Source organism: Rhinatrema bivittatum, chromosome 2 (assembly GCF_901001135.1).
Source record: "Rhinatrema bivittatum chromosome 2, aRhiBiv1.1, whole genome shotgun sequence".
In the NCBI taxonomy this organism is placed as follows: Eukaryota; Metazoa; Chordata; class Amphibia; order Gymnophiona; family Rhinatrematidae; genus Rhinatrema; species Rhinatrema bivittatum.
Genome location: NC_042616.1, coordinates 26,506,027 through 26,530,920, shown reverse-complemented (window position 1 = coordinate 26,530,920; position 24,894 = coordinate 26,506,027). Strand labels below are relative to the sequence as shown.

General features: G+C 46.2%; 1 protein-coding gene across 1 annotated transcript in view; it reads right to left on the bottom strand.

Moving 5' to 3' along the window:
* Positions 1-24,894, bottom strand: part of LOC115083156 (zinc finger protein 879-like) — a 124,178-nt gene that overhangs the window by 40,299 nt on the left and 58,985 nt on the right. The window lies entirely within an intron of this gene.

Sequence of the window (24,894 nt, the reverse complement as noted above, 5' to 3'; positions counted from 1 at the left end):
CAGATGCCATATGGCGATCTGTCCTGTTGTCAGAGCCTCGGAAACGGGAGACAAAGTTTCTACCTTATCTTGTCTCGGTGTTTCCCGGTCTGGTTGCCGGGCGGTTCTTCCGGCTGCGGGGGAGAGGGAGAATTACCTTCACCGCCCCCGCTTGATATCGCACCTGCTGCCTCTCAGCCACTCCCATTCCTGGTGGCTATGTCCACGCCAGAGACCGGCTATCGGACCGAGGCTTACCTCTGAGGGATCTCAGAAATCACCTCAGGAATTCTCGACTGGGGGAGGGACCCTTAGGTACACCGCAGGAGAGCGGGGTTCATTTCTAGAGTTAAGATTCTTTCTTCTTAAATTTTTTTTGGTTTGGATTTTCTAATGCTGTGCAAGCATGTGTATAGTCCTTAACTGCTATGGAGACGGAAAATACTGAAGAGCTGCACTTCCTGCAGGGGTATATGTACTAGGGGCTGACGTCAGATTGAAATCTGATCCGTCTCCAACTGCTATCAGGAGTACACTATACCCATTGGTCCTGAATCCATCTGCTACACGCTAGGAAATAACTTTTTTCTGTATTAATTTAAAATGTAATTACTTAAAGACTGTCATGTAAATAATGTTATTTTGACCAATATAAAGTTTTTGTGCACAGAATTCCCCCAGGAATAATAAACTACGTTAGCAGAATCCCTCACCTCGGTCACACATGTAAATACACAGACAGACCCTCACCAAATACAGGATAAGTGACCACAGAATAGAAACAGAAGTATGCAGCGACAAACTAACTGTAAACCCTGGCCAATGCACTATAGCGCGCTCAGGCTAGCGCACAGATCACCACTCTACTGCACATCCTAAAATAACCCCCAATTCAATACGAGGATTAGTGCAGCTAACACATGCATCCAACCCAGCGCATAGCCAACAGCGCTCATCACATACAAATTCCATGTAGATGAGGCTATTAGCTACCGCCCCGCCATGCCAAAAATTGTCGTACAAGCCACCCCCCCTTTTAACGTGGCAAATTTAACGCCTGCCCGGGAGCTGGCGTAAAGGTATCCCTCACTCAAGGGCTCACCAATCACCACCCCCCCCTACCCCCAAATCCAGCGTTCTGTGATTCCACCTATTAGTATCATGGCGACATTAAGTAGAAGGAACCACAGGAAGCAGAATCATGCCGCGCTCAAGGGCTCAACAAAAAAATTTTAATAATCCTGTTTTTTGCGGTTCCTTCTCATAGGGGATGCTGCTTTCTCTGGATCCCCCAAGGGTCTGGCCCAATTGGAACCCCTGGCCTGTGAATAAATTAAAGTGTCAGGCACTTAATATTAATTTATTCACTCCTCCACTTACTGCCAATGAAAGAGGATTGGGTCCATTCACTGACAAGTGACAGTGGAAAGAGCCAATTAGGAACCGCCCTGCCGGGGGGATAGGGAGGGAGCTCTGGCCAGGCTGTTCTGGATGCACAGTCAGGTCTCCCGGGCGCCCAACGCAGAGCGCTTAGGGACGCACAAATTATCCACTGCGAGTCCCTTTTAGCGCGGCAGCTCATTTAGCCTATTGCGCCGTGTGTCGAGGAGATCTGGATGCGCGCGAGTTCAAGAAACGTGCGCCCAGTTTAGACGCAGGGGTTTTTTTTTTTTTTTTTAACGCAACGATATTGCTTCGGCCCGTCTGTGAGCAACACAAACACTGGAGAAGGAGAAAACAGCAATGCATTTCCTCCCGCGCTGTGCAAAGTACAAAGAGATCAGAGCTGCACATTTCCCAGGGCAGAGAGAGAAAAATCCAAAACTTCCCACAAAGGAAGGAGCAGGGAAAACTGAATAAACCTGGGAAAGAAGAGAAAAGCAAGTTTGCTTACCGTAAACGGTGTTTTCCGTAGATAGCAGGATGAATTAGCCATGCTGTATGGGAACTGTCAATCAGGGCCCAGGAGGCGGAGCTTTTAGCAGAATCAGATCTCTGATCGCCTGCGGCTGCGCGTGGGTTCCCGCGCAGCAGTAACGGTTCTCCTCAGTCTGTATTTAAGCTGGAGCGGAGCGGGAAAAAACCCCACGACTGACAGGGAGGTGGGTGGGTCAGCATGGCTAATTCATCCTGCTATCTACGGAAACACCGTTTACGGTAAGCAAACTTGCTTTTTCCCGTCGATAGCAGGGCTGAATTAGCCATGCTGTATGGGAGTCCAAAGCTCCCGTATACATTGTCAAATGTTTTTGTAAGCTGTGTAATAGCGTGTCAGTCGTGGCTATTACTTAGACATGGTGTGTAGAATCGAGTGCCCTAGTATGGCATCTCCCGCAGACAGCTTATCTATGCAATAGTGGGATGTGAAGGTATGCAGCGAGGACCACGTGGCTGCTTTACAGATATCCGCTGGTTGAACGTTCTGTAGATGAGCCAACGATGTGGCCATTGCTCTCACTTGATGGGCGTTTGGCGTTGAAGAAAGTGGCATCTCCCTTGCTGCATAGCAGTATCTGATGCATTGCGCAATCCAGCTAGAGATGGTGCGTTTCGCTACTGGTAGGCCAGGAGCGTTTGGGTTAAATGAGAGGAACAGTTGCGAAGATCTATTGAGGGAGTGTGTCCTTCTTTTATAGTATGCTAATGCCCTTTTGCAATCTAGGGTATGTAGTAATCGTTCCTCTCATTCGAATGAGGTTTTGGAAAGAAGAATCGGCAAGTTAATAGATTGACTGAGATGGAAGGTAGACACTACCTTTGGAAGGAATGAAGGATGAGTTTGTAGGACAACCTTATCATGATGAAACTGCAGATACGGTTCGTAGTGCACTAGCGCTTGCAGTTCACTCACCCTACGGGCAGATGTTATCGCCACTAGGAAAACTGTCTTCCACGTGAGGTACTTTATGTGTGCTGATTCCATTGGGTTCGAATGGAAATAGCATGAGCTGTCCAGCAGTAAGTTAGATTCCACGGAAACGGTGGTGTTAGGACACTGGTGGTCGTAAGTGTAGGAGACTCTTGAAGAATCTAGATAGAAGCGGATGTTCTGCCACAGAGTGATTATCTAGTGGCCTATGATACGCTGCAATAGCACTAAGATGGACCCGGATCGAGGAGGGTGGCCAGTCCCGATTCATAGAGCGAGTGTAAATAGTCCAGTAAGGCAGTGGGGGAGCATTCGATTGGTGAAATGTTGCGTACCCCACACCAGGTAGAGTAGCGCTTCCATTTGGAAGGAGTAACTTCTTCTGGTGGATGGTTTCCTGGACTCGAGAAGAATAGCTTGTACCGTGTGGGAAACTCCCTGTTCTGTAATAGTGCCCGCTCAATCTCCACGCAGTCAGATGGAGGGATGAGAGAAGTGGATGGATGAGAAGGCCGTCGTCTTGCAGGAGAAGGTCCGGACGGTCCGGGAAGCGGATCGGCTGTCTACCGATAGACGTAGGAGGTAGCTGTACCACGGTTGACGCGGCCAGGCTGGTGCGATGAGAATGAGTTGACTGCCGTCTGTGATGCATTTCTGCAACGTTTTCGTGATTAATGGAATCGGCGGAAAGCGTACAGAAGAGTTAGGTTCCAAGGAATAGGGAAGGCGTCCTGAGCCCATCTGTGTTGACTGGGTCGGATGGAACAAAATTGAGGAAGTTGAGTGTTGGCTTCCGTGGCAAACAGATCTATCGTCGGTTGTAACCCCAACTGGTGAAAATTTCCTGCAGGACATCGGGATTGAGCCTCCACTCGTGCGGGTGAAATACGCGACTCAGTCTGTCCGCTCTTGTGTTTGCAATTCCCGGCAGGTAAGAGGCCTGTAGGTGAATGGAGGTGCCTGTGGGCGTGAGCGAAAATCTGTAGCGTCTCCTTGCAGAGGGAACCAGGAACCGGACCCGCCTTGTTTTGTTTATATAGAACATGGCTACTTGATTGTCCGTGTATATCATGACCCTCCGGCCCCGGAGGTAAGTTTGAAAGGTGAGTAGGGCGTTTCGAATTGCTCTGAGTTCCAACAGATTGATTTGCAACTGTTGTTCGTCCGTGCGGACCAGAGGCCTTGTGTCTCTAGGCAGTCCAGATGAGCTCCCCAGCCCCTCCGTGAGGCATCTGTCGTAAGGACTGCAATTGTGCGGCGGCGGGTTGAATGGAGCCCCCTTGTCATTACTGGTGCCTTGAGCCACCATGCGATGTCCTGTCTCATCTGGGCGGTTATCACCATCCCGTTGTGTGTAAAGGTTGAGCGTGTTGTGAGTCCACTGACGTTTCAGACCCCACTGTAGGCGTCGCATATGGAGTCTCGTGTTGGGGACTGTGAAGTTCGCAGCCGCCAAATGACCCAGGCAACGGAGCACCGTTCGAGCCGTAGATGTTTGCATTGCTCTGTAGGGCTAAGAGCAGGGAACAGATGATCAGTCTCCTGTCCTCCGGAAGGAATGCTCGGGCTTGACTCGTGTCGAGACGTGCCCCAATGAACTGCAGAATCTGTGAGGGTTGTTGTAACTTGGATTTTGGGTAATGATGATCAATCCCAATTGTTGCAGGACAGGTTATTGCAATGTTGAGGTGCGATTCCAGAAGCACCGGATCCGATTGCTACTAGTAGCCAGTCGTCCAGGTAAGGAAATATTGTAGGACCCTGTAAGCGAAGATAAGCCACCACTACTACCATGCACTTGGTGAACACCCTGGGTGCTGCCGACAGTCCAAAGTAGCACTCTGTATTGGTAATGTTGGTTGCGATACTGGAAACACAGGTATTGCCAACATGATCTGTGGATTGGAATATGGGTATGACGCATCCTTGAGGTCTATTGAACACATCCAATCCCGGTGCTGAAGTAAGGGGAGGATGGACTTCAGGGGACACCATCTTGAATTTTTCTCGGACTAGGTGCTTGTGTGAGTTCCCGTAGGTCTAGGATGGGTCGGTGTGCCCCCGATTTCTTTGGGATGAGGAAATATGGGGAGTAGAACCCTTGGCCCTGTTCGCCGTGAGGAATCGGGAAGATTGCTTTTTGATGAAGTAGTTTGGTCAATTCCTGGGCCAATTGGGTTTGACCAATGGTTTTCCCCTTTTCGGTGGAAAGTGAGGAACGATGGGTTTGGAGAGGAAGTGTAAGTGATATCCGTCCTGAATTATGTCTAGAACCCACTGATCTGTCGTAATGGATTTCCACGCATCGCAACAAGCTGTCACCCTGCCCGGGGGATGTTCCGGTAGGGAGGAGGTAGAGGTAGAGGTGGCAATGGAGTCAAAAAGACGGAGTCGTTTTGCTTGGGACTGCCGTCTGTTGCTGCTGCTGTGGTTGCCGTTGCGTTCGAGGTTTTCCTCTCTCTGTTGTTGTTGAGGCGCATTGTTATGCGCTTGCCTTGGTAAGGGGTGAAGGATTGTGGTCTGAAGGTCTGATATGACCTGTACGGTCGTCTATTGTAAGGTTGCCGGCGTGCTGAAAAATATCGTTTCGAAGGCTGTGGAGCTGTCAGCGATTGGACCGCCAGCGCCTGATCCTTTAGTTTACTCACGGTCTCATGTAACCGATCTCCGAAAAGGTTATCCCCCGAGCATGGTAAATTCGCCAACTTTCATGTAGATCCTCTCTAAATGGCCAGCTTGAGCCAGGCCAGACGTCTGGCGGAGATTGCCATAGCGGAAGCTCTTGCAGAAGTCTCAAATCCCTCATACACCGCTCGTAGCATATGACGTGTACATTCCTCCATATCCGCAATCGGGGACGGAACTGTTTCTCCCCCTGCTGTAAACATGCCCTTGGTGGCTTGCAGACACTCGTATAAATATTGCACCATATAGAAATGGTGGTGATTAATTCGGGCTGTAAGCATCGCGTTTTGGTAAATCCTTCTCGCAAAATCGTCGAGACACTTATTATCCTTTCCAGGCGGAGCCGAAGTATGCGTCTTCGCCTTTCGAAACTTTTGGAGTGCGGACTCTACCACTATAGATTCATGTGGTAGCTGTGGCATGGAATACAAGGATGGCTTTTGTAGCTTAAATTTTAAGTCCGTTTTCTGGATACTGCTGACAGAGTATAGGGGGTGTCCCATGATTTTTGTAGAACGCATGCAACACTGTATGCGGTGGTAAGGCTGACGGCTCCCCAGGGGCGTCGAAGATCTTTAACAATCCAAACGTTTCCGCCCTTGGTTCAGGCAATTTCTGCACATCAAGCTTCAAGATGTTACCCATCTTGTCCACAAATTTAGGATACATGAGATCCTCTGGGGAGAGTACGGTTCCGCTGGCTGGTCCGGTGGGTCTGAGGGGTAGCCCATCGAGGACGCCGGCGAAGAGTGTGGTGATATGGACTCCGTATGGTGGGACGGCGAGACTGCATACAGCGGTGGAGAGGGAGCAATAGAGGCCGGTTTACTCAGTGGCGTTTGTGGTGGGGTGCGTGTCGACTTCCTCGGAGTAGTGGATTCTGGAGGAAGGGTGTATGTGGACTGCAGGGATTCAAAAAATCCTGCCAGAGACTGTGTTAGGTCCCAGAACGCCTTAGAAGCATGTTGTGGCATTGGTGGTGGTTGGGTCCTCGTAAGTGAGTGGAACGGAAGAGGACTGGCCTCCTTCGTCTGCTCAGGATGAGTCCCCCAACTTGCTTCACTGTGACTCCTAGAATGTGCTGAGTCTACAGTGTTAGGGGACTGCGACGAGGAGATAGGAATCACCCTGTGCGAGGAGGAGGCAGAACGATTGGAGCTACTCCTAACATGAGATGATGAAGAGGAGGAAGACCTGCGATGGTGGCGATGTGTGCCTCTGTGCCTTTGCCTCGCCCTGATGTCTTTCCGGGGGGGGCGATGAAGGCGAACGATGATGGCTCCTCTTTCTCGAAGAGGACGCCCTGCCGTCCTTTGCTTTTTGGTCTAACCCAGGCTGTTCAGTGTATCTGTCCCGGTCTCGGGAGCTTTCACTTCCTGAGTGGGAATATCTCGATCCATGGAGAGTGATCGGTTTTGCGAGCGGTCGTGGCTCCTGAACCGTGGATTGCTGACCTTACGCTTGTTATGGTCCGTGGCTTTAGTCGAATCCGACTGCGGACCCTGCGCTTTCAGTTTGATGTATCCCGCTTAGAAAACCCTTTTGCAGGCGGCTCCGAACTAGTGCTTGGCACCGCCCGTGACCCTGAATCCCGGGCTTTCTTCTCGCCTGGTCGTTCTTGTCTCCGAGCCGGAGACGGCTCCGTGGACTTCGGCTTTCGTGTCGGCTCCGGGTGTTTTGGCGTCCGCCCCGGTTCCGGGTGCTTCGGCGCCCACCCCGGCTCCGGGTGTTTCGGCGCCGGTCTGTGATCCTTCGGCTCCGGTTGAGCCCGCGCCGTGTCCGAGTCCGGCTCCGGTCGGCTCCCTGGCGCCTGGAGTGACCTCGGCACCGGATGTGTCTTCGGCGCCGATTTAGAGGAAATAGGCAGTGATACCTTTCTCTGCGCCGACAAGGGTTCACCCTTCGATTGTGGCTTTTTCGGCGCCGCTGCTGGCTTCGGACCCTTGGCCTTGGATAGTAACAAGGCTCTGACTGGAATTTCTTCCCTAGGTCTCTGGGAACCGGGTTCAGTCAATTTGAATGGTCCCTGTAACCCGTCGTCCCCTCCTTCGGAGTGACCAGGGCCCTGGTCCTCCGTTGCTCTGGGTCGTCTCTTTGCGTCCCTTACCTTCGGGGACTGAGGATCCCAGGAGGAAGCTCTCTTCGCCGTCGAAGTTTTAGTTTCTGGGCCCGGCGAAGAATGTGTGGTCGAAGTCTTCTCAGCAATTGCCAGCCAGCGATAGCTTCGATGACGACGAGCTCTCGGCGACATTCTGTCGCAGTGTTCGCAGTCGGTTTGAGGATGCTCGCGGCCTAGGCATCGATAGCAGCGATCATGTCCATCCGTGATGGACATGATCTTGCCACAGGGGCAAGGCTTAAACCCCGACTGCGGTTTTGACCTTTTTTTTTTTTTTTTTCTGTCTCTTCTGAGGAGAAGAAGGGCTCCGCGTGCGCTCCCGCGCGCGGAAAAAAACAGACTGAGGAGAACCGTTACTGCTGCGCGGGAACCCACGCGCAGCCGCAGGCGATCAGAGATCTGATTCTGCTAAAAGCTCCGCCTCCTGGGCCCTGATTGACAGTTCCCATACAGCATGGCTAATTCAGCCCTGCTATCGACGGGAAAACTATAATTTTAGGGCACATCCACCAAATATGAAAGAAGGTTCTCCTTTTCCCACAATTACACCAACAGTTATCGTGACTTATAAGGCCCATTCTTTTTAATTTATCAGGTGCACAATACCATTGATACAAGAGCTTATAACCATTTTCATGAATTACCCTTTTAAGGATGATGAAAAATTCTCCCCCATTTCGAATCAGGTACCCTCTCTCTAATATACCCTTTCACTTTCTCTTTACATCTTTAATCCTGTCCTCCTAATTGGATTGTATAAGACAATATATTGTAGAAATGAGACCTTTACTTTGGAAGGGACCCAGTGACAATTTTCCAAAAGCTATCAGTTCCCACCTGCAGAAACTCCTAATGGACATTTTTATTCAGGAAGCCCTTAAGTTGCAAGTATTGGAACACTGGTGACGGTTCTCCATTTCTCACCCTTTGCAGCTGATGAATGGAATAAACCACCCCAAGGTATTTCCAAGCCAAGGATCTTGCACTAAATCCAGATTATCCCATAGAGGAGACAATGAGGATGGAATGGATGAAATCTTGAGTCCCACGAATCACTTTTTTGCATGTATCCAAAATTGAGCCAGTAATAGGATGCTTTCCCCACCTACTTATAAAGTTTATAAAGGATACCCAGGGAGACAGCTGCCACCCTGATCAGCTGCCCAGTTTCTCTCAAACTCAACCCAATGTTCACCCTCAAGACAAGTATGCCAAGCAAGCACACTCTTTAAATAGACCGATTTTGGATATAGCTCAAAATCTACGAGATCTAAGCCCGCTGAGTCTTTAGGCATTGATAGCACTTTCCAAGATATTCTCTGTTTCTTCCCTTGCCACACAAACTTAGGTATCATTAAATTCAAAGAGGTGAAGAAAATATCTAGTAGTTTAATGGGGAGCATTTCCAAATAAAAAAGAACTCTTGGCAGGATGTTCATTTTAATAATAGCAATTCTCCCCATCCAAAGCTTGAATAAGAGGCCCATTCTGCAAAATCTTCCTTTGGCAACCTCATAAGAGACTCAAAATTCAAAGAATACAATCTCTTCTAATTGCTGGATATAAAACCTTCCAAATACCTGATGAAGTCATATGACCATCTAAAGGGTTAGCATTCAGTCAAACTATCCTTAACCTCCTTCCTAATATTCATCTCCAAAATGTCTGTCTTTGAAGTCTTAATTTTGTAGCCAGAAAAATGACAAAGTTCTTAATTGCTGACAAAATACCCTGCAGTGAAGAGTATGGGTCATGAACATACACCAAAATGACATCTGCAGATAACTCCTGATTTTGAACTAAACCCCTTTATATCCTTATGTGCCCTAATTTTAACTGCTAATGGTTTATGAGCTAATGCAAAGAGGAGGAGGGAAAGCCGACATCCCTGCTTGGTACCTCTCCCCAAAATGAAGGGGGGTTGAAACATGACCATTAACTCAAACCTGCACCTCTGGATTGGTGTATATATACACTTAATCCAAGCTATAAAGTGCTCCCCAAATCCAAACATGGCTAATACTTGGAATAGATAATTCATTCACTATAATTGTATCTGAAGGCTCATCCTTAACCTCCAGGAAAAAAAATAATAGCTCTTTTCACATTGCCTTCCAGATACAAAACCTGTCTGATCAGGATGTATTAGTTGGGTAGGATGTTTTTAAACCTATTTGCTAATACATTGGCCAAAATCATAATACCACCAATGAAATAGGTCTATAAGAAGAACTGCAATAGTCCCCTGTCTCCCAGAACCCGACAGCGATGCTCCTAATAACACATCACTAAAGAGATCTGCTAACTTGGGAGCTACTGTGGATGCATAGCATCTGTAAAAGGTCATGGTGAAAACCATCATCACCAGGACTTTTCCCTGAGCTTTAATAGCCCATTCTACTTCCTGACTGGAAATTGTGGCTTCCAAAGATGCCTTCTCCCTCTCACTTAGAGTCCCTATGGATGCCCGCTTTCTGAATTTCTCAAATTCTCGTCATGCAAAATCTGTCTCAGAGGTATATAATGATTTGTAAAAATTAGCAAAAGTGTTGCAGACGGCCTGGTTTGAAGAGATCATCCCAGAAGATTATGTTTGTTTTGTTTTTTTTTTAATTTCATTGATCTATCCATTGCTATCTTTCTTAACTTGCAGGCTAACAACTTATTTGCTTTATTCCACACAGCATAACACCTTTGCTTTGTTCTCATCACATTATAGGCCACGATTCTGCCTAAATGAAGTTTCAATTGCTCCCGAATGTGGATTAGCCTATTTCTGACCACCATGAAAGCCCCCCTCTTATTTTATTTATTTATTTAACAGCCTTTCTATACCGATATTAGAATGCACATCATATCGGTTTACATCAAAACAATAGGTGGAAAATACAATGAACAGGGAGAGGGATGAGGGACAACAAGAGTAACATGTTGCAACAACGGTGCTGCAGCTGGAGGAGGCTCTATTGGTGAGCCTGAAAAGTAGAACTAGAGAGGTAACATTAACGTAATACGTAGAGTGGGATGATGTTAACTGCAAGGTTGAAAGAGGAGGCATAGTGGGGTACATGGATCTAGTCTGGAAATGCCTGGTGGAAAAGCCAGGTCTTTAACATTTTCTTGAATTTAAAGGGGCAAGGCTCAAGGCGGAGGTTTGTAGGTAGAGCATTCCAGCAAGTGGGGCCAGCAATTGTATTTCTAAGTCCTTTTAGGCCAGAGACCTTGCATAAATGCCAAAAAGAGATACATTTATCTTAAAAATAACTTTATGGAATCCCAAATGATATGCTTTGCCATTTCTGGAGTTCCATTAAGGTCAAAACATTCCTGCAGTTCAAGATGAATAGTCGTTACAACAGAAGGATCCCAGAGTAAAATGGGATTTAAGGACCAACCTGCCCAGCCACATGAGAAAATACTCAAGTGAGAGTCAATTATCAACACTGCATGATCAGACCAAAGTATTTCCTCTATTTCTGCCTGATGCACCCCAGAAACCCAAATAGCACCCCAAAAATGTTGGAATGTCAATGCTGGAATAATGGACAATAGAATAAAAGTTGCTCTCAGTTGGATGGACATGACTCCAGACATCATGTACCCCACATTCATTCATGTAGCTTTTGAAAATATTGCCCTCAACTCCCATGTTGTCTTGTCTAGGTCCGGCACTATGGTGAGATTGAAACCCCTCCAATAAGTAAGTTTTCCCTCAAGAGATAGATAATTTCAGTAATAACTGCCAATAAAAATCATTTTGACCCAAATTTGGAGCACATAAGAAAACTAAAATTAAAAAGTAAGAAACATAAGAAAATGCCATACTGGATCAGACCAAGGGTCCATCAAGCCCAGCATCCTGTTTCCAACAGTGGCCAATCCAGGCCATAAGAACCTGCCAAGTACCCAAAAACGAAGTCTATTCCATGTTACCATTGTTAATGGCAGTGGCTATTCTCTAAGGGGCGGATTTTCAGAGCCCTGCTCGTGTAAATCCGCCCGGATTTACGCGAGCAGGGCCCTGCGCGCCGGTGCGCCTATTTTACATAGGCCTACCGGCGCGCGCAGAGCCCCGGGACTCGTAAGTCCCGGGGTTCTCCGAGGGGGGCGTGTCGGGGGCGGTCCCGGTCGTCGCGGCGTTTTCGGGGCGTGTCGGCAGCGTTTTGGGGGCGGGTACGGGGGCGTGGCTACGGCCGGGGCGGTCCGGGGGCGTGGCCGCGCCCTCCGTACCCGCCCCCAGGTCGCAGCCCGGCGCGTAAGAGGCCCGCTGGCGCGCGGGGATTTACGCCTCCCTCTGGGAGGCGTAAATCCCCCGACAAAGGTAAGGTGGGGGCTTAGACAGGGCCGGGTGGGTGGGTTAGGTAGGGGAAGGGAGGGGAAGGTGAGGGGAGGGCAAAAGGAAGTTCCCTCCGAGGCCGCTCCGATTTCGGAGCGGCCTCGGAGGGAACGGGGGTAGGCTGCGCGGCTCGGCGCGCGCCGGCTATACAAAATCGATAGCCTTGCGCGCGCCGATCCAGGTTTTTATCAGATACGCGCGGCTCCGCGCGTATCTACTAAAATCCAGCGTACTTTTGTTTGCGCCTGGAGCGCAAACAAAAGTAGGCCTATTGTGGAGTATGAAAATCCGCCCCTAAGGGGGTAATTTTCAAAAGGAGTTACATGCGTAAATGTAGTTACTATCGTAGCAATTTTCAAAAGCTATTTACTCGAGTAAAGTGCACTTACTTGAGTAAAGTGTATTTACTCGAGCAAAAACCAGTTTTGCTCGAGTAAATGCTTTTTAAAATCAGACCCTAAGTGAACTTAAAAGCAGGTAATGGACTTCTCTTCCAAGAACTTATCCAATCCTTTTTTAAACACAGCTATACTAACTGCACTAACCACATCCTCTGGCAACAAATTCCAGAGTTTAATTGTGCGTTGAGTAAAAAGAACTTTCTCCGATTAGTTTTAAATGTGCCCCATACTAACTTCATGGAGTGCCCCCTAGTCTTTCTACTATCCGAAAGAGTAAATAACCGATTCACATCTACCCGTTCTAGACCTCTCGTGATTTTAAACACCTCTATATCCCCCCTCAGTCGTCTCTTCTCCAAGCTGAAAAGTCCTAACTTCTTTAGTCTTTCCTCATAGGGGAGTTGTTCCATTCCCCTTATCATTTTGGTAGCCCTTCTCTGTACCTTCACCATTGCAATTATATCTTTTTGAGATGCGGCGACCAGAATTGTACACAGTATTCAAGGTGCGGTCTCACCATGGAGCGATACAGAGGCATTATGACATTTTCCGTTTTATCACCATTCCCTCTAATAATTTCCAACATTCTGTTTGCTTTTTTGACTGCCGCAGCACACTGAACCGACTATTTCAATGTGTTATCCACTATGACACCTAGATCTCTTTCTTGGGTTGTAGCACCTAATGTGGAACCCAACAGTGTGTAATTATAGCATGGGTTATTTTTCCCTATATGCATCACCTTGCACTTATCCACATTAAATTTCATCTGCCATTTGGATGCCCAATTTTCCAGTCTCACAAGGTCTTCCTGCAATTTATCACAATCTACTTGTGATTTAACTACTCTGAACAATTTTGTGTCATCTGCAAATTTGATTATCTCACTCGTCGTATTTCTTTCCAGATCATTTATAAATATATTGAAAAGTAAGGGTTCCAATACAGATCCCTGAGGCATTCCACTGTCCACTCCCTTCCACTGAGAAAATTGTCCATTTAATCCTACTTTCTGTTTCCTGTCTTTTAGCCAGTTTGCAATCCACGAAAGGACATCGCCACCTATCCCATGACTTTTTACTTTTCCTAGAAGCCTCTCATGAGGAACTTTGTCGAACGCCTTCTGAAAATCCAAGTATACTATATCTACCGGTTCACCTTTATCCACATGTTTATTAACTCCTTCAAAAAAGTGAAGCAGATTTGTGAGGCAAGACTTGCCCTGGGTAAAGCCATGCTGACTTTGTTCCATTAAACCATGTCTTTCTATATGTTCTGTGATGTTGATGTTTAGAACACTTTCCACTATTTTTCCTGGCACTAAAGTCAGGCTAACCGGTCTGTAGTTTCCCGGATCACCCCTGGAGCCCTTTTTAAATATTGGGGTTACATTTGCTATCCTCCAGTCTTCAGGTACAATGGATGATTTTAATGATAAGTTACAAATTTTTACTAATAGGTCTGAAATTTCATTTTTTAGTTCCTTCAGAACTCTGGGGTGTATACCATCCGGTCCGGGTGATTTACTACTCTTCAGTTTGTCAATCAGGCCTACCACATCTTCTAGGTTCACCGTGATTTGATTCAGTCCTTTTTTAATTTTACCCAATTCAAAGGGGATTTTCTTTGAGATCAAAATCCCAAACCCCCCCCCCTGTCTTTTTCTTATAGGAGGCCTATAGGAATGAGCAGTGATTCCCACAGGCTTGGAGACAAACTAGACTGACTCCAGCCTTTCTTAAAATAGGTTCTTTATTCACAACTTCTCCTCAGACAGGGTACTCTCTTTACTTACAGTGTGTTGCTACACCTCAGCTCAGTGTTTGGACAGTATTGCATATAGGAGCTGCCTTCCTCCCAGAGACCTGGGCCTAGTCTGGTTATCTCAACCTGGATACCAGCTGTTATTCCCCAGTCTCTGATTACACCCTCTGAGCACATCCTGCCCATAGAACATACTCTCCGTAGGGAATTTAAGGTGGACCAGGCGTCTAGCCTGGTTCTGCATCGGTAAATAGGGGAACACTAGGAGTGCTGCTTCAAATACCCCTCCTCTCAGTTTGGACCCATCGGACCTAGCATCCCTACTCCCTCCTGGATCCCATCCAGGAGAGTACAAGACCTCTCAGTCCCCTTCTCTTAGGGTTACCCTTGACCTCATCATGACTACCACCCATTGTGCTGTTTGCATATTTAACACCCTCAGTCCTTTGAGTCCTTTGCTGGCTCAGGGTTTGAATTCTACCCCAATGGAGCTATATGGACCAACTGGGAAACCACCAGTGCTGGCTCCTCTGTAATCAGCTGTGCCTTCCTCTAGGCTTTCTGCTGTTTTCTCATCTGTAAACTCTGGCCACTCACCCACGCCAGTCGCTGGCTCTTTCGCAGCCTTGCTCACTAGGGTCTCCACAGCACCACCTTCTGGGGGTTTAAAGGACTGGATTTATTGATCTCACCAGAGGCCCAGGAAGTTATGCTTCTTCCTCCCTCCTCACCCCGCTGATGAACCCTGGCAAAAGTAGCTCCTCGGATACAGCACACTGCCCAAATGGTGTCCTGCTACAGTAGTTTCTAGGTCAATTATTTTGTTAAATAGACAATGAGCATTTGAAAACATGACTTTAAAAGTTGTTTTGCTACATCTCTCTCTCTTGTTTCCTTTTTATGGGTAAATGTGAATCGGTTATTTACCCTTTCGGAAAATAGAAGGACTTGGGGGCGCTCCATGAAGTTAGCATATAGCACATTTAAAACTAATCAGAGAAAATTCTTTTTCACTCAACGCACAATTAAACTCTGGAATTTGTTGCCAGAGGATGTGGTTAGTGCAGTTAGTGTAGCTGTGTTTAAAAAAGGATTGGATAAGTTCTTGGAGGAGAAGTCCATTACCTGCTATTAATCAAGTTGAGTTAGAAAATAGTCACTGCTATTTCTGGCATCAGTAGCATGGGATATACTTAGTTTTTGGTTACTTGCCAGGAACTTGTAGCCTGGATTGGCCTCTGTTGGAAACAAGATGCTGGGCTTGATGGTCTGACCCAGTATGGCAATTTCTTATGTTCTTATGTACTGACTCACCTTCACTCCATTCTGCCTTTGCATAGTTTCCATTATTATGTAGATAAGATTAGATTTTTATTTTCTATGGAGAAGATATGGTGTTCATATCCTTATGTTCTGCCAACACAAACCTAGAATTGTACCAATCCCTCTATTACTACCTGACTCCCTTCTTTCCCCATTCTATGGTCTTCCAATTCTCTTCTAGTATTTTCATAATCTCCAGTTCACTATTGATTCAATGCATCTACCTGCTAATACAGAACTTTATAACTCTCCATTCTTATGATTTTATTCTGGTTACTTTGGTGCCAGTATTAAAAGGGATCTTAACGTATAACTAAGGAATTTTTTTTAAAAACATGTAATGATTATCATTTTTATCCCAGCAATGTAAAGTGATAAATACAAGGCTAATGAGACTTGAGATGAAAGAGAAGAGGGTCTAACCAAGTATTGTATGAGCTTCAGACAATATTCAGGGAATGGAGCAAAAATGAAAGCTTAGGGGCAGATTTTAAAAGGCCCGCGCGCCGGCGCGCATAAAGCCCCGGGTCACGTAAGTCCCCGGGCTTTCGAAAAGGGGAGGGAGGGGGCGGTCGTGTCCGGGGCGTTCCCGAAACGACGCGGTGTTTCGGGGGCGAGCCGTGGCGTTTCGGGGGCGGGCCCGGGGGCGTGGTCGAGGCCTCCGGACCAGCCCCCGGGACCGGAGGACGGAGCGGGGCTGCCGGTCGACGTGCAAAGTTAAGGTGGGGGTTTAGATAGGGCCGGGGGGGTGGGTTAGGGAGGGAACGGAGGCAGGCTGCGCGGCTCGGCGCACGCAGGCTGCCGATTTTGCGCAGCCTTGTGCGCGCCGACCCCGGATTTTATAAGATACGCGCGGCTACGCGCGTATCTTATAAAATCCAGCGTCCTTTTGTTCGCGCCTGCTGCGCGAACAAAAGTACGCGCTCGCGTATATTTTGAAGATCTACCTCTTAATTTGTACTTCTAGGATTATCTAAAAAGCGGCTTAACTTCCCTTGTTCTGTCTCTCCAGATTTCATCAGTTAGAGATAAACACTAATGTTGGACAGTCTTATTTATGGCACAGTTGCCCTGCTATGCAAAATCTCTCTAAACCGAAAAGTTACATTGTGTTAATTTATACATCTGGCTATTTCTCCTTACTGGTGAATAACCTGATTGCTATCAGAAATTCCTCAGACTTTGAATCGCGAAGTTGCCTCTCTCCAGGACTCATAGTCCAATCACAGCAACACTGCTTGAGAGTACGAGACGATACCTCAATGTTCCAGCCCTCCCCGTAGAGCAAAGAAAATAACGCAAGACAGATACTTGCTCTTTTTTTAAAATTCTTATTGACAGCGGGCTTTAATGTAAAAAATAAGAACATGGTGCTTTAACTGTTTTTGTTTTCACTTCAGATATGAAATAGATGTCAGAACACCACTGCAACAGGCCTGAAGAAAATGGCAGAGAAAACCTCCTAACTTGTACACCGCACAACCATGTCCAATCCATTTCTAGTTCCAAGGGAATCATAATGAAAGGCAATTTAATGTCATACTCAGGACTAGACTGCATCTGGCTTCTCTCAACAGACCAAACCAATTACGCTGTGAACTGGTTCAAGCACACTGAAAGCTTGGTAAACAACAATAACAAGAAAGGAAGCTGAGTGGTTGCAAATCCTACAAAAAAGGATTAATCGGTGGATCTTCCCGAACTTGGGGGGAGGGGGGACAATGCCTGGACATTTGTGTGAAAAGAAAAGCAGAGAAAGATGTGGAACGGGAATGAATGAGTCAAAAGTAATGCGGAATTGGAGAGGTGTCAGTTACTGGCAGGACTCTGCCGCAGTGGAGCTTAATACAGAGTGCAGTCGATTTTAAAGCATAGTGAATGGAGTAGGAGCATCTTGACATAAACCTCAATGACTCTGGCTCACTTTCATGTCGTTGATTAAGATGACCAGCACTAGTATTGCCTGCAAGATGCTCAAAGCAAAATCCTCTGGCAAGGGACCGGTGCCAAGAAGGGCCAGAAACAGCCATTCAAGGATCAAAATGAGAGCGGGTGAAAAGGGGGGGAGTGAGGGATGCATCAAGCAAAAGGTAGAGAAAATGAAAAGCCAACCTTCTCAACCCCTGCTACGGAGGAAGACAAAACCAGCAATAAGCCATGTGGAACGTTGCCCTTAGTGGACCAGGTCTGTGCTACATCTCTGGGATGTGTCATCCTGCAGTGTGCAGCCTTTGTGCCACTTTGGCAGACTAACAGACCATGTTCCTACGCTAGGATGCACAGCAGCCCAACCACAGGCATTAGGGAATTTTCTCAGACAACAGCCTCACTAGTTTTCGAGCTACGTTTTTGCTAGTAGTTTGTTTCAGGTAGCTGTTTATATTATTAAAAAGCTTAACGGTAAGGCATGGGGGCTGGAAGCCCTGGTTCTTGGATTAAGTAGGGGAAACCTTCTATGCTCATCTGCTCAAGGTGGTCAAGAAACAAAATGGAAGACAAGAAAAAACAGATGCAGATAAGGAGCGACATCCTACGAGCTCTCAAGCTTCTACAGCTGGCAGGTGGGATATATATATTCTGCAGTGTAGCATAACTGTCCAGAGGGAAGGGGGCAATCAGGTCTTTATTGTCCATCACCCCTATGTTTCTATGTTAGACATTTGGAGGATAGTTTTCAAAGTTTTCTGCACCTAAATGTATGTGCTAAAATAGCCCAGGGCTCTGTGCATGTATAAGAACATAAGAACAAAAGAAATTGCCTTGCTGGGTCAGACCAAGGGTCCATCAAGCCCAGCATCCTGTTTCCAACAGAGGCCAAACCAGGTCACAAACCTGGCAATTACCCAAACACTAAGAAGATCCCATGCTACTGAAGCAATTAATAGCAGTGGCTATTCCCTAAGTCAACTTGATAAATAGTGGTTAATGGACTCCTGCAAGTATGTTTTGTTAGCCAATGGAAACTGTCAGGGCAGGAGGATCTATTCTGTAGGGAAGGAAATTAATTGTGAAATAAAGTCAAATCAACTCATTTTCATCAGTTTCCTACTGAGGGAGATACATCCAGGTCCTGATACATTGAATCCGGGTCTCGGATATTTTTTGTTGGTTAGTTAATTTATATTCTCTTTTATGCTCTAAAATGGTTTCCAATCTTTGCTGTCTCTGACCTGATTTTCTGCTTCAGCATTGTCTCTTTTTTCTAATTCTTTGGCCACATCGCCATTTCTTCTCCATTTTTCATCTCTTTGGTGTCCTCCTTCCTTTTTCTTTTGTTTCAGATTTGTCTCTTCCTTTTCTTTCTCTTCTTTTTCTCCAGCAGTATATTTTCATTACTATTTTCTCCCTTCCTTTTCTATTCCCCCCTTCTCCTGCCTCTCTTCTTCATCCTCCTCCAGTTTCTCCTCTGCTTTTGTCTGCCCCTTTCTTTTTATCTCGTTCCGTCTTTCTCTTGTACAACTCTTTGCTGCTCCCCTTCCAGTTGTGTTCTGTCCCCTTTCCTTTCTCCTTGTTCCTTCCCTTTCTCACCTTTAAGCCTTTCCTCCTCCACTCTTTCCTATTTGTCTCCTATTCTCTCTCTCCTCTGTGTCTACCTTCTTAATTCTCATCCTCTTCTGCACTCTCTTTCCTCATTCATCCTGAGATCTTTCTCTTCTTTCCTTTCCTCATGGGCATTGTCGCCTCTTCCCTTTGCTCCAGCACTCTCACCTCCTCCCCCATTCCTCTTGCATTATCTCATCTCCTTCTTCCTCCAGCCCTCTCTCATTCTGGTGCATTGCTCCTGCATTTTCTCCATTCCTTCTGCAGATGATCCTTTCCTCATTTTCCTCTTGCTTATGCAGCCCAAAAATGCCTTGCACAGTCACAGCATCTGCCCTTTCCCCACTCACATAAATTCAGACTCAGATAATGTTATTGGCATGGCAATGTTATATGCATTGCCAAAGTAATATACACAGAGATCCATATTCAAAAGCATTTAGCCGGCTAACTCAGAAGTTAGCTGATTAAATGAATATTTGAGCACTTCTCCGGCTAAATTCTAGCTGGCTACTAAAATAACTGGGTATAATTTAGCTGGCTAACCGGGTCATTCATCAAACCGTCATGTGCCGGTATCGTGGCGGTACAATGCAAATCAGGGGAAGGGGAGGAGTGTGGGCGGGGTTTGGATGGAGTTATGTGCTGGCAGCGCTGCATGTGATAATGTTTTCTACATTATTGCTGGCAGCACCGTGGGAAATAACTACACATTTTCCCATGGCGCTATGGGTGCAAAACTGTGTGGCCCGACCGCAACCGCAGCAGGTGAAAACACCCTGACGCGATGTGGCCAGCTGCACAGTTTCACCCGGTCCCCTTTTTTTCGGGCGGCTCATCATTCTGCTATACCGGCAGCTGCTATGAATATAGCAGAATGACGAATCTAGGCCTAAATTAGGGGCATTCCAGAGGTGTAACTGGGAGGAGTTAGCTGGTTAAATTAACTGGCTAACTTTGATATTCAGACTTAGCCGGATGACTTAGCTGGCCGAGTCTGGTCAGGCCAAAGAGCTGTCCTAAAGTTAGCCGGCTAATTTTAAGAGAGGTTATATTCAATAGTGCGGTTTCACTATTGAATATACCTCCAGAGTTACCCGGATACGATTATCTGGTTAACGTTTGCTAGCTGGATTGTGTCTGAATATGGACCTCATAATGATTAAAAGGGCAAAGAAAGAAGAAAATTATAAAACAATAATAAGTTACAGGTTATGGAAAATGCAGTATTAGCAACATCTTTCAGATTTTGGTGCTAGTCCATATTGTCCACAGTCAGGTTACATATCTGACCTGGTGGTAGGATACCACATATTTTGGTGCTATAGCTGCAGCTTCTCTTCTTTCTCCCAGGATTATAAAGAGTGTTTCCTGCTCATTCTTTTGTAGGATGTCTTTGATTTTATCTGTCCACTTTGGGAAATGTGTATCTCTGATATCTTTGTATTTTGCACAGCAGAGGAGAAAATGCATTTCTGTTTCTATTTCTTCAGTATCGCTCTACAAATGGAGTATGGCTCTTGGAATTTCCAGTCTAGTTTTTGTCTGCATATTTCTATTTGTAGTCTGTGGTCACGTATTCTGTATTTGGTAAGGGTCTGTCTATTTCTTGCCTTTGTGACCAACGTGAGGAATTCTGCTATATCAGGCAGGGCCATTGCAAGGATATTAGGCGCCCTAGAAGAACCTTCTGCCTTGCACCCCCCCCCCACCCCCACCCACCCAATTGCGCTGCTCCCTACCAGCTCGAGTCAAACTAGAGAAGAGACAGCCACTGCCGCGACGGCGGTAGTGGCAGCTCAGCAGCTGCCGGTAGGATATTTCACCGACAAGCAGACCCGTCTGTCATCATGCCGCCTCTACCGGCTCGAGTCAAACTAGTTTGACTCGAGCTGGTAGTTGGGTCGGGTGAGGATGGACGAGCTGCTCGTCGGTCGTCGGTGAACTAATTCGCTTAGTGCTTCCACTGGCCCTGATATCAGCTTAGTTTGGTTTGCTTTGCATTTTGCAACTCCCAATGGGGCCGATGCAATAATTTTCGCAGAAAGCGGGCGCTGACTTTTCAATGCCCGCTTTCTTAATGCACACATGGCGCCCTCAAGGGGGGGGGGGCGCCATGCAATATGTAAATTAGGGAGGTCACGCTAGGAAAGATGCGCTAAGGTTGTTTGCGCGACCTTAGCGCCTCCTTGTTAACGTGACCTACCAAGGCTGCCGGTTATGAAGATCGACGCCGGTAAACTCGGCGTTGGTTTTCATAACCTGCCTGTCTGCCAGAAATGAAAACCAATGCCGAGTTTTATCGGCAGCCATTTTCATTACTGGCAGATGGCCGGTTATGAAAACCGACTCCGAGTTTACTGGCGTCGGTCTTCATAACTCGGCGGTCTGCTGAGTTTTTTTTTTTTTTTTTACTTTAAAAAAGAAGTATAGAAAAGCAGTTTTTTCTGCTTTTCTATACTTCTTTTACCTGCGCACATTTATCTTTTTGCATGTGGAGTGAATGAGTAATAGGCTCATTTCACATGCATTTGCATGTGATGAGCACTATTACATTCACTCCGCGTCCGCGGGTTAAATAGGCGCTAATCCCCCTATTGCATTAGGGGGTGCATTAGTGCCTATTTAATCCGCATCGGAGTGCTGAGCGCACTGTATTGCATCAGCACCAATAGGAGATATATTGGTGTTCTAGGACACACTGCAATAATTGCCTCTTTTTGTAGGCCGGGTTGTAGTTGTTTGAGCTCCAGGTGTTAGTACTGGATTAATATGGCAGGTCTGCTACATATGTACTGAGTGTGTTTATTTTTCCAGGTTTTTGTGTTGCGTTCTTTTGTTCTCTGTGAAGTAAGTTTTACCATGCTGGGTCAGACTAAAGGTCCATCAAGCCCAGCATTGTGCTTCCAACATTACCCAGTCCTGGACACAAGTACCTGCCAGGAATCCTAAGTTCAATAGCTTCCATGTTGCTTATCCCAGGGACAAGCAGTGGATTTCTCCAAGTCCATCTTAATGGTTTATGGACTTTCTTTCAGGAAGTTGTCCAATCCTTTTTTAAACCCAGTTACACTAACAGCTTTTACTACATTCTCCGGCAATGAATTCCAGAGTTTAATTATGCGTTGAGTAAAAAAGTATTTTCTCCTATTTGTCTTAAATGTATCACCTGGTAACTTCATTGCATGTCCCCTAATCTTTATATTTTTTGAAAGCATAAACAACTGATTCATGTTTACCCATTCCAATCCCTTCGCTATTTTATAGACCTCTATATATTTCCCCTCAGTTGTCTCTTCTTCAAGCTGAAGATTCTTAACCTCATAGAGGAAATATCCCATCCCCTTTATTATTTCGGTCACCATTTTCTGTATGTTTTCTAATTCCACTATTTCTTTTTAGAGATGTGGTGACCAGAACTGCACACAGTATTCAAGGTCCGGTCACAACATGGAGCAATACAGAGGCATTATTATATTCTCTGTTTTATTCTCCATTTCTTTCCTGGTAGTGGAGGATGTTTGAGTTGTGTTATTGAGAGGACACCAGAATTTAAATATTATTTTTTGTATGGTGTATAATAAGGGAAGGCACGCTAATTCTGCTCTGCACCCCTTATTAAGGTATTTTTGTGGACATGGAGTATCTGTTTGCAGAACTAAAGGTGTAGGATTTCTATTAACTTTCTGTCCCATTTTGTATAATTTGGGGACCAAACCTCACAATTGAATATCAAATAATTTTAATAGTAGCTTTACTGGGGGGTTGTCGTTTTCCAGAGGTTTCTTTGTTGCATATAAGAATCTCAGGCATTTTCCTTGTAGTGTCTTTATAGCTAAATTAAAATTCCCATATGCATTTATTTTCAAGTATGTATAGTCGGGTATGCTCAACTTCTTTTTATTTATGAAAAATTTGAATTTGTGTTAGAGATTTTGTTTGCCTTTTCTGAAATATCATAATTTTTGTTTTATCGAGGTTTACTTGTAGGTCTCTAGCAGGTTGGATTCTCTTATAGACCTTCTGGGATAAGAACATAAGAACATGCCATACTGGGTCAAAATGAGGTTCCATTAAGCCCAGCATCCTGTTTCCAACAATGGCCAATCCAGGATACAAGAACCTGGTAAGTACCCAAATAATAAGTAGAGCCCATGCTTCGAATGCCAGTAATAGCAGTCACTATTCCCTAAGTCAAATTGATTAATTTCAGTTAATGGACTTCACCTCCAGGAATTTATCCAAATCTTTTTTAAACTCAGCTATACTAACTATCTTAACCACATCCTATAGCAACACATTTTAGAGCTTAATTGTGCTTTGAGTGAAAAAGAATTTTCTCAGATTTGTTTTAAATGTGCTACTTGCTAACTTCATAGCGTGCCCCCTAATCCTTCTGTTATCCAAAAAAGTAAATAACTGATTCACATTTACCCATTCTAGACCTCTCATGATTTAATCGATCTCTATCATATCCCCCCCTCAGCCCTCTCTTCTCCAAGCTGAACAGCCCTAACCTCTTTAGCCTTTTTTCATAGGGGAGCCATTCCATCCCCTTTATCATTTTAGTCGCCCTTCTCTGTACCTTCTCTAGTGTAACTATATCTTTTTTGAGATGCGGAGACCAGAATTGTACACAGTACTCAAGGTGCGGTCTCACCATGGAGCGATACAGAGGCATTATGACATTTTCTGTTTTATTCAGCATTCCCAATAATTCCTAACATTCTGTTTGCTTTTTTTGACTGCCACAGCACACTGACCCAACAGTTTCAATGTATTATCCACTATGATGCCTAGATCTTTTTCCTGGGTGGTAGCTCCTAATATGATAGATGAAATAATCAGATCATCTGCATACAGCAGGCATTTGATTTCCGTGCCATTTAGATTTAGCCCTGCCACTGGGGATCTCTTTAGTAATGTGGGGAGATCATAGGCTTTTCTCTGGGTTCGTTTGTAGTAGTTTCAAGTTGCGACCAGGGTGCCAAATGGAATCAATCACAGCATCTGCCCGCTCCTGTACTCCTCTTGTCCCTCACACACCATGAGCCACATGGCACCACCTCCCTTACCCGTTTTTCCCTCCTATGGTCTGAAGGTTCCTTCTCTCCATTCACCCTATTATCCCTTTCTCCTACAGACCCGATGGCTCCATCTCCCTACTCTGCCACCGTCGCAAACCTGTCGGCAAACCTAAGAGTTGAAAAACCATTGTGGACATCCTTGGGACCAGTGAGGGAGGCAGAAGCAGGCAGTGAAGGGAGTGACTGAGCTAGCATGTTCTCATAAACCCCACCTCCCTCCGGAAAGGTCAGCAGGGGCCATGGTCAATGAGCTTACCCTCAGACACTCCCTCACTGCCTGGTTTTGCTGCTGCTGCAACCTATTGAGAAGCACTCGCCACAGCTTCTGCTTGCAGTGCTGGAGCCCGTCTGTGGAAGAACATGCTGAGGTGCATGGCAGGAGGAAGGGAGGGGGGCAGAGGAGAGCATAGTGGATGATGTGATGGGTTGGCTGATACTCATTTGGGGTCCTTAGAGTGGAAGGGAACTAGACCCAGATGTGTGAGAGGGAGGCTTCAGCAGCCCGCTTCTCATGTTCCAACATGCCGGTCCGCAGCCTGGTGCCTTTAAGGTCCAGCATGACTGAAAATAGTTGGGACACTAAAAATCTGATTTGGGGGGAAAAGTTCCTGACTAATGACTCCTCTGTACTGACCCTGGTCAGTGACGCCCCTCCTTGCATGTCGCCCCAGGCAACGTCCCAGCTTCCCATACCCTAAAGCCAGCACTGCTCTTAGGACTTTAGCTTAAAACCCGTCTGTAACATTTTCATTTCAAGCTTCAGCAGTTCCCTTCCAGTGGAGCCTATTCTT